This window comes from Megalobrama amblycephala, linkage group LG24 (assembly GCF_018812025.1).
Source record: "Megalobrama amblycephala isolate DHTTF-2021 linkage group LG24, ASM1881202v1, whole genome shotgun sequence".
NCBI lineage: Eukaryota > Metazoa > Chordata > Actinopteri > Cypriniformes > Xenocyprididae > Megalobrama > Megalobrama amblycephala.
In genome coordinates this window covers 22,671,158-22,682,141 of record NC_063067.1, presented here as the reverse complement: position 1 = coordinate 22,682,141, position 10,984 = coordinate 22,671,158, and the positions used below count along the sequence as shown (strand labels likewise).

The window sequence follows — 10,984 nt, the reverse complement described above, 5'->3', positions numbered from 1 at the left end:
GCAGTTGCATTAACAGCAATCATCATCAGTGCTGCTATTGATAAACGAGCCTAGAATATCATGCAATTTTTCTGCTGGTCTTCACAGAATAGTAAAAACTGCCCTTAAAGGTGCAATATGTAATATTTTTGCAGTAAAATATCCAAAAACCACTAGGTCAGCGTTATATATTTTGTTCACTTGAGTACTTACAATATCCCAAATGTTTCCAACTATTTGTAAATCGTGAGAAAATTGCAATTTTAACCAAGGCTCTGGGACGTGTGAGGAGTCGCCTGTCAATTGTGTCATACCCGCGTTACCCTCCGTTTCCAGTTTTATTTTGTAGAAACCATGGAAACACCAAAGACGCTTTAATATTTACATGTTTTAATAGACAAGGGAACAACTGTTTTGGTTTATTTATTGACAAAAACAAATTGTTATATAACTCAACACGTTTAGTCTTATTGTTTAAATAAATTTTCTTGATTTTTTTTTTTTTTTTTTTTTTTTTCAGAGAAAAACACTTTTTTGTAAATAGCTAACATAGCATAATCAAATGCAGCTTTATTTTTATTAACAGTAATACATAATTTTCTCCATCATACAATATGTTTTAAAATGAATTGCATGCCATTTATCAACACAAGACATCCAATATTTAATATAATATTCTAAAATCTATCTTACTGCAGTGTGTAACAGTGTCTCGCAGCAGCCGCTGAGCGAACGCACAGAGTAACTTTATAACATAATTTTCATCACAGTCAGATGTATCTAATATGATAAACAGAGCTGCGTTACCTCATACTCATGGCCGGAAAAGCGGAAGCGGCGCCGGCTACTGTGTCATAATAAAAGTTCCGCTACTTGTGAGGCGTGTGTTGTGCAGTCGCTCCAGCCTCGTTCATCCCCCCACAACACTCGGTCGTGCTCTGCTTCATACTACAATAACGTTAATAATCTCATCCATGAACATGAGTTCTTCCTGACTCCAATCCCTATTCTTTTGCACCGTCCGTTGAGGTGGAGACCACATGTCCCAAGATTCCGCTCTAAAACTTGGCGTCATCAAGCTACGCCTTTGTTTTGAATAGGCCTCTAGCGACCTCTAGCGGACAGAAAATTATTACATATTGTACCTTTAATTGTTCTTTTTCTCTGGCACATGGTGTCTTCACTGGTGATTTCAATTTCAGTGCATTATTCTTAATTACTTAGACTGAACACTCCTCTGCGTGGCAGTGAACGGGACCAACGAGTATGAAGCTGAAGAAAGCGCATCCTCGTTCATACTCATTGGTCCCGTCCACTGCCATTATAAAGCTTGGATGCATCAGGATATTTATTAATATAACTCTGATTGTGTTCATCAGAATGAAGAAAGCCATATACACCTAGGATGGCTTGAGGGTGAGTAAATCTTGGGGTAATTTTCATTTTAAAGTGAACTAATCCTTTAAGGAATAATCAGACAAATCTTTATGGATCCGATTTCTTTTATTTTTTCAGCAGCTTCACCCTGGAATGACTTAGAACACACTGTTCACTACATAATGGTCTAAAGACATGGTACAGTCAAACGGCAATAATCATTAGCAGACGGCAGTCCATGATGTCATATTCAGAGCGCTTTTGAGTATAAAAGGGTGCCTGAGTCATCAACTCTTTTGTCTGAAGGAGATGTTCAGGCAAGCCCGAGGCATAGCAATAAGACACAGCATCTCGTTCCATTTCTCAAGGAACCTGGTGGCATACGCAACCTAAAACAATCCCTTTTGAAGTGGAACTTTGATGCTGCATCTTGGTGTTGAAGCTATGAAGTTCTGAACCAATGCCCACTACACCATGCTGAAGGAGTTCCTGAGCTAAGCTATGAATATGCACAAACATAGTGGGCCTTGCACTTAATGACTCTACAGAATGCTTCAGTCAAAAACGCTTCAACCCCAAGGTTGAACTGCAAAAAAAACTATATAGTGGCTCTACTCCCTAAACTATGGAGCCCGCACATGACATGCAAGAAAAAAGGATTTACTAATTCGTTCCCTCGATTTACTAAATTGTGCGCACAATTTACTATTTCGTTCACTCGATTTATAAATCATGCACATACTATTTTTTTTCCTGCATGTCATGTCCGGGGCTCCATACTAAGCCAGTATCCTCAGGCGCAAGAGAAAATCCCCAAGCTTCTGTGCTCCATAACCAGGGACCAAATATCTCACTAGGAAGTGAAAGACCGGGCTAGTAGAGCCTTCCTCCCTGATCTTGTGGGACAGGCCTTGGCCCAAAGCTCCAAGAGCAGAGCTATAAGGGGAGATACAGCTATGTTCTGGTATGCCTTGCCAGTGCCTCAGCAATATTTCCTGAGAATACTCTTAGGGAGCAGCCTACCAAAGGGAGCATGCAGGGTGTTAAAATCTCAGTAATTAGAACCTCAGCATAGACAAGGAGTGGAACTACTTGTTTTTCTAATGCCTCATTTCCACTGAGCGGTACGGTACAGTACAGTCCAGTACAGTACGCAGTTTTTGCTGTTTCCATTGTCAGAAGTTGTGAATGGTACCCTAATTCCGAACCGTACTGTACCACTTTTTTGGGACCCTTCCATTGGGATACCTAGCACAGTAGTCTGGCACTAAAGGGTGGAGCTAGACTCACTGCAGAATGTTGATTGGTTGACAGGGAATCGTCACTTGTGCGTACTACAAGACGAATGACAACACGAGGCCCCATTTTTTAAATAAAGTTGAAACACAATGCTCTTTCTTCTTGTGACAAATAACACATTCCGGGAAGCAAGAACAAGATCTGCTGTGTGTCCTGAATTGTTGTTACTGTGTTGCTTTCTTCTTCGCTCAAGAATGACATTGATCGCTACTTTCCGGTTAACACCACGCCTATCAAGTAAGGGTACTCTTGACGATGGAAACGCAAGCCGGATCCAAGCCGAAGTTTACCATCCCGAATCGTACTGAACTATACTGTACTGTCCTGTACCGCTCAGTGAAAATGAGGCATAAGATGTAGTCCAACTCCATAATACCCAAGCTACAGCCTTCAGTATTGCCACCCAACCAAGGGCCCCTATACCATTATTCAGGAAAGGGAGGCAAACAAGAGAAGGACATATTACAGCTTGCCCAATAACTCTCATCCACCAGACTCTATACCTGAAGGAAGCCACAGGGGAGCTTAACTTAAAGACCCTAACGTCATGTGGGAGAGTAGTTCCTACCCTGAGTTGAGTAAAGGAACTTCTCACAAGACCTGCTCTAGCTAGCACTTCACTTCTGCACTAATTTATAGTATGCTACAGATAACAGAGGGATGCACTGCAAGTGATCTACCTCTATTTGTCAGCACTCTTGAACACAGGAAGCATTTATCCAAAGGGGAGCATATATCCCTACTTCAAGACCCAACAGTAGTTGGTGAGGGAGGTAAACAAAGTAGAGGGACACTTTACTGGCCACATAATTCTGTTCACCCTGCATCAACTCAAAGGAGGCACTTGTCTGGAGGGAGCAGGATATCCTCAGACATGCGATCACTCTCCAACACCTCGCTGAATGCATGAACACGCCAGCATGTGTAACTGTATTTACTGCTCTTATTCTGCCTTATTTTCTTTTAAAAAACAAAACCTACTCAATCCCTGTGTAAATTCAGCAAGGTTGCAGTGTAAACAAGGCTTAACTATGGAAGGATGGTCGGGGTGAGGTGCAGCTCTTCTTGTTCCAGTTGCTTTTTTAAACTGTAGTTTTAATATTCTTATCAGTTCCCCTCCAGCAAATTGCAATTTACGAGGTGCCTATCTTTAGCGAAGCGGCGTGCCGAGCCGCTTCTGGGACGTTTCTGAACGAGGCTTATTGATAAGTGGCCAGATCAACTCAGGTAAAACGCGCCGCAGAAGCATGCAGTGTAAACGAGGCTTAATAAGAGGCTACCCTTAGCAGTGCTTAACATCAAGCATTGCACTGGACCTATCAGATGACGGGTCATAACAGGTCACATGCCACTTACATCATCAGTCCAGCTTCTGAGCCTGATGTAAGTGCTTAACAACCTCTCCAAAATCAGTACATTTAAAATTTCATGAAATATCCTGTGAGATCTATTACAATTTGTCACCATATATAGTAGGGCAACATACCATTAACATGTTTTTTCCATTGCATTTTTGCTGTCTTTTACCGTTAAAATTACTAGCATTTTTACAATGTATGTTTGTAAATCAGTAACCATGAAAGTAAGGCTTATTGGTGAAAATTTAGGCTTGCAACCAGGGTTTAGGTGCTTCTACATCAATGTTATTCACCTATCTTTCCCCTCTGATTTTATGGATAAGTTATGGGTAGGATTAGGTTTAGGGGTAGGAATAGGGTTAAAACTTAATTTTCAGACTGGAATGTTGTTCCAGGACCAACAAAATATGTTGACCCAGCAACATGTCTTACTTGGCAAAATCACAGTAACCCTCAGAGATGACATGTTTTTGTGTGCAAAACCCGGAAGCGAGTTAGCATTTTAGGACTTTAGGACTTCCATTGCTATCCAAGTCTATGGGTTTTTTTGAATGGGTTTTTGCACCTGAAATTAATTAAATCGTCTGTGGTTAACAAAGCCTCTAAATATTTTTACGTTTTGATCTATGACATAAAACACACCAGTTATAACCCGCTTGTGATTTTTTAAACCTTTATTGTGGCTTAAAAACGGCGGTTGCTAACAAGTTGCTAAAATGGACTACTTCCTTTGGCAGGGACTTTAGACGTCATCATGACAAACAGGACATTTGGACAGCATTTCTCATGAAAAAGTGGATAAGTATTCATACACAGCGCAGATCATAATCAGCGAGCATGTTTTTACAGTTTTTTACGATTGCTTAAGTACAATTTTAAAAACAAGGCTCATTTTGTCAAAACACTACACACAATTCACAGATCCACACACACAAGTAGCAGAACACCTCAGTTCTTTTGCAAAATGAAACACTTCATTCAAAACTTTACATTAATTTAACAAAACCCAACTTTGACACCGTATGGAACACACATGGTTCATACATTCTGATTCTGTTTGATTCATTTACACACTGCTGTGCTCAATCTTAAATACTTGTAACTTTTATGCTTTTTTAATGATATAGTCTGGGTTTGATTTTTTTTCAGAGATATTGCTAGAGTAATGCACATGAATATATTAACAAAACAAACAAACAAAAAAACACAAGATCAGTACTGCACATTGATGAAAATATTTATCTCTCACCACTCTCACAAAACCTTTCAATACATCAATGCCTTTCCAAAGGTTCATTTTGCACTGAAAATCAGAACATATTCTCAATACAAAATATTGCACAAACAAAAACATCTGTGGAGACAAAACAAAAGCATTATTTTAAATAATAAAAAATAAATAAATAGAAAAAACACTTCACCCACATCTCAGGCGATGTCCTCTCACGCAAGACAGCAAGGGAAGAATCTTCTTGAATGGCTAATCCATATTTGCACAAGCCCTGCATCAATTAGGTCAGGCCTTCTCCATGGCTTGAATGAGGCACATACACTGTAAAAAAAAATCCCGTTGTTTCTACGGAAAAATACCGGCAGCTGTGGTTACCAGAACAATACTGTAAAAATGACATCAAACCGTAAACATACTTACGGAGTTACATGTGAATTTTACATTTTAAATCTGTTAAATTTACGGTAAAATAACGTATTTCATTAACTGATATAATGTTAATTTACTAACCTAATGAAGTACTAATATCTGTTTTGTACCTTTATAATACACTGACAGTCACCAAACACAGTGGTGATGAGAGTCACATGATGAATCAAAGTTCATCACAAGCAGCTTTTCCACAAGCTGAGAAGCACAATACTAATATATAGAAGGTGCACACAGTGTCATTCACACACACACTAAACACCATCATGGTAACATGCATGAAATTGTAAAAATGCAATAAACATTAATTTAACAACATTAGATGTAACATAAAACCCTAATGTACATAACTGATTAGAAAAAAAATGAGAAAAACTAAGAAGAAACAGAGTTATTTCAACAAAAATATATCAAATGTGAAGTATCACGCAGGGAATTGTGGGAATGTCAATATACGGTTTTTCACTGTAAATTTTACAATGAATTGTTATTTTTCACTTCCAAAAACTGTGAATTTAACGGTATTTTACCGTAAAATTACATTAAATGTACCATTAGATCTATTACAGTTATTCACCGTATATAGTACGGAAACTTTCTGTAAACCAATCAACAGTTTTTCACCGCAGCATTTTTACAGTCTTTTACTGTTAAAATCACGGTCATTTTTTACAGTGTAGGGCTGGAGATTGTAAACCTTCCATGCCAAAAAAAATTCTCCTCAATGGGTTTAAGGAAGGGACAGTATATCCATTTGGTCTTCTGGTGTGACGATTTTGTGCAGTCTGTCTAAAAATGTGAATATGTGGCCGTGTTGTAAGGGCCTAAGTTGGCATGCTGGTGGAGGACCACATTCTGCATGATTGCAACATTCATTGTGATGTTACCACCACGTTGTCCCGGGATATTCAAAATAGCTTTGTGGCCAATGATGTTTCTCCCTCTTCCTCTTACTGCTTCCTCTTACTGTATCTTTTGTTGAAGACACATAAACTCACCTTTTGCCTTTTTATAGTAGACTACTTGCACCTGATTGTTGAGTTTATAGTTAAGCACCTAAGTGTCTGCAGATCTGACGGCCATGTTTGATCAATTGGTTTATAGGGGTGGTATTTTGGAAAGCAGTGTCTTGAAATGGCAAAGAAGTGACATTATGTTAGATTTCTGTGTCTAATGCAGAGAAGTGTGTTTAGTGTTGTGCAAAACAATGTGTGTAGTGTTTTGCAAAAAGTGTGAGGCTGAGAATGTGCTTATAGTTGTGCAGATCTGGGCTGAGGTTTTGCTCCTTGAGTGTAAGATTTCAGTAACTGTGTATTATTTTTAATTTTAGTGTGTAAGCAATCGTAAAAAACTGTAAATAAAGTTGTTTTTTAAATAAAGTTTGAGGAAGCTTGGTGGTGACGACGTTGATCCGCGACCATGGTGTGCTGTAGTCGGTTTATAGCCTACTGTTAGCTTTTTATATCTGAGTCTGACGACTTTATTTAGGCTTCAAAATGTATAAATGTTGTGTTAACTTGTAAAGATTATCTTGATAGACAAAACGTGTAAGTGTCATAACCCTTTGTTAAACACAGAGCTTATTTTTTGTGATTTTCCAAAAGTTTATGGGAAAAATGCATAGGCTTTAGTTTGAGGGAACCTGTGCGCTGCTAACTTCCGTGTTGGCCTACAAAAACACGTCATCTCTGAGGTAGGCTACTCTACGAAGCCTCATTTACTGAAATCATGTGACATTGGCAGTTTTATACGTGCTCTGAAACATTAGCTAGATTCAAATTTTTTGCACAGGTTTTGATGCTTCATAAACCTACCTGCAAAGTTTAGCTCCAGCCTTGCTCAACACACCTGTCTGTAATTATCAAGTGCTCCTGGAGATCTTAATTAACTGATTCAGGTGTGTTTTATCATTTTATGGAGCTAAACTTCAGGAACAGGATTGGGCACCCCTGGTCTACGTCTTGCAGGACGTGGGAGAAAAAGCATCCAACTGTCCCACAAAATTTTGATCAGGGGCCCCTCAAGAGCTTTGAACACTGCCATTTGCTGCCACCTATGCTTGAACACTCGCGTTTGGTACATCATTTGAGATGCAATGCAACTGCTGTGTGTCCTCCAGTCCGTCGGTGTCGCTGTTCGTTTCCGGCGATGCGTCGCGTGGCCTCTCTCCTCCTCATTCAGTGCGTCACGCCCCTCTCATGGACAAAATGGAAGAACACTGCGCGTTTATTTGTTTGAGTGCACTACACATTACTAATCACTAATAAGTTTACTTACATAAATCAAAGTGTGCATGTAAACGCAGACATTGCGCAACGCGGAGCGAGCCTGCGTTGAAGCGTGAGTTTTATTATACACCATTGCTGTTCACAGATCGGCTAGCTCGAGCCGCAGCGATTACCTTACAGAGATGAACCTTTAACATGACCATTGATGAACTTCAGAGTGAGCCTTCAGCTGAACAAGAGTTTAGTTCATAGTGTGGGTGAGCGAGGAGTATTACATTTCTAACCGTTTGTTCATCAGCTCTCTCTGTCATGTGCTGTTTGTCTTTTATATAAATCATGTGGAAGTTTAATGATGGTTTTTAACCTGTTAGCGTCTCAGTGTACCGCTAAAGTACATTTCAAAAGAGACCTCCGACTAAATGAAAGCGATTTTGGTCAGTTAATTTTTTGAATTTGACCGCAGTTCATGATGATGTGGTCTTATTTTTGTGGTCTAATGTGCAATAATGCAGGTCTAAATAAAAGTTAGATGCTTGTAATAAGCAAATTCTGCAAAATTATATGTTCATAGCAGTCAGACCTTCACCAGTATTGAATCCAGACAGAACAGAAGAAGACATTTGGTTTGCTTCTTAAAGGGTTAGTTCACCCAAAAATTAAAATAATGTCATTTATTACTCACCCTCATTTCGTTCTACACCCATAAGACCTTTGTTAATCTTCAGAACACAAATTAAGATATTTTTGATGAAATCCGATGGCTCAGTGAGGCCTCCATAGCCAGCAATGACATTTCCTCTCTCAAGATCTATTAATGTGCTAAAAACATATTTAAATCAGTTCATGTGATTCAGTGGTTCAATCATAATATTATAAAGCGACGAGAATATTTTTTTGTGTGCCAAAACCCCCCCCCCCCCAAAAACTACTTTTTAACAATATCTATTGATGGCCAATTTCAACACACTGCTTCAGAGCGTAATTAATCTTTTATGTCGAATCAGTGAATCAGATCACGTATCAAACTGCTGAGTTCACGTGGCTTTGGCGCTCCGAACCACTGATTCTATTCGTAAAGCTCAGAAGCTTCAAGAAGCAGTGTTATGAAATCAGCCATCACTAGATAATATTAAAAAGTCGTTATTTTGTTTTTTTGGAGCACAAAAAAAATTCTCATCGCTTTATAATATTAAGGTAGAACCACTGAACTCACATTTAAATTTAACTTATTTAAATATGTTTTTAGTACCTTTATGGATCTTGAGAGAGAGGAAGTACCATTGCTGTCTATGCAGGCTTCGCTGAGTCTTAGGGGTGTAGAACGACATGAGGGTGAGTAATTAATGACATTATTTATTGGGTGAACTAACCTTTTAAATATATGGTTAATTTGGTTATGCCTTCTGGTACTATTAGCTATGGAAGCTTGTTTACTTTCCACCATGGAATAAAACAATTTAAAGGTGCAATGTGTAAATTTTGTGTACATAATGAACCATTATGCATTTGTTACCTTAGAATGAGTCATTTTTATCTACATACACCACGGATCCCCTTACATAAGTCGCCATTTTGCGCCTGCTTGTTTCTACAGTAGCCCTAAATGGACAAACTGCTCTACAGAGCGTGTTTGCTTGACTGGCTTCTCTCTGCTGTCTCAGACGACGACATCTTTGTTCTGTGTTGGCCACCGTGCCCACCGTTGCCAGGTTTTAACAACAAAACCAGCCCAATTGCTACTCAAATCTAGCCCAAAACTAGCCCAATCGTGTTTCAGGGGGGTAAAATCCGCGTTTTTGGCGGGGTTCCTCAATTAATGTCCCCCTGTAGTAAATTATTTTTTCCCTTAAAACTCATCATTGATCACCAAAATGACATATTTAAAAAAAAAATTCAAGTGAAAAAAATTTCTTCATGCCTTAAAATAGCTTGTACACCCTTTGTCTCATTTAATATACACGGATCTATGAATATGCAAATTAGCCCTGCCTGCACTCGCTCGGCCGTTTTCTTCTGGAAATGGATGTTTTGACAATTTCGTTGCTTTCAGATTTAAAAAAAACATTCAGTTGAAATCCCGCAGGCGGCCGTGCCTTCTCCGTACATGAAATAAATCCACATCCTTGAATGAGCACGGACTTCCATCGTATTTACTTGAAGTTATCAGGTAGGCTAAAATTTATAATGGACTGAATAGCTCTCTCAGAACTTGATGTGCGAATCCACACTGACTGAATATGCACATGAATCATGGTCACACGCTCAGAGCAATATTGTTTTAGCTATGTTTTATAGATTATATATTAAAATATTAAGAAGGACAAAAACATGAACTTTATTGGCTTTACTTCAAGTCAGCTGTCATTTTACAACAGAAAATATACCGGGATAACCTGGCTTCTCTCGAGACTTCCCTGCTTCAGAGCGGTCATAGTTAATGATATGCTAAAGCCTGCCGGCACGTTGTTGTGATTGGTTACAAGGTAGTCTGTGACGTCACAAACGCCCACGATTTCAATCTGCGGGTTTTTGGTTTACTGCAGTTTTAAACAGGTCAGCACCATTGCTGAGTATTTTATGAATTTGCAGATGGTTTCTCTTAAAGCATATTAAAAACACTACATAGACATATAAACATTAACTTAATTTTCACCACAGGGGGTCTTTAAAATTTGCATTCCTGGGGCTAAATATCATGTTATATGGGGTCGCTTCAGCCTGCGGACATGAAAAACAACCTGCCGCAACAGTGTAAAAGTAGCCCAATTCTGCAGGAAAACCGCGGACTTGACAACACTGACCGTACCTTCTCTATATTGCAATTCGCAACCGCACCGCACACTACACCTTTATTAAAGATAATTGCAACTTTTTATCTCGCAATTCTGACTTTTTTTTCTAAGATTTGTGAGGTATAACAGGCAATTCCAAGATATAAAGTCAGAATTGTGGGATATAAACTCGCAATTGTGAGAAATAAAGTCAGAATTGTGAGCTAAAATGTCATAATTACCTTTTTATTTTTATTCAGGGGCGGAAACAAGCTTCAATAAATAACAGTGTGGTGCTTTCAACCCAATTAA

At 38.9% G+C, this 10,984-nt stretch overlaps 1 protein-coding gene across 1 annotated transcript in view; it reads left to right on the top strand.

Moving 5' to 3' along the window:
• Positions 1 to 7,805: 7,805 nt before the first annotated feature.
• si:ch73-181d5.4 (death-inducer obliterator 1) overlaps positions 7,806 to 10,984 on the top strand; it is a 31,539-nt gene continuing 28,360 nt past the window's right edge. The window contains 1 exon segment of the mRNA XM_048177520.1: positions 7,806 to 8,158. The gene's annotated coding sequence lies outside the window, so the exon portion shown is untranslated.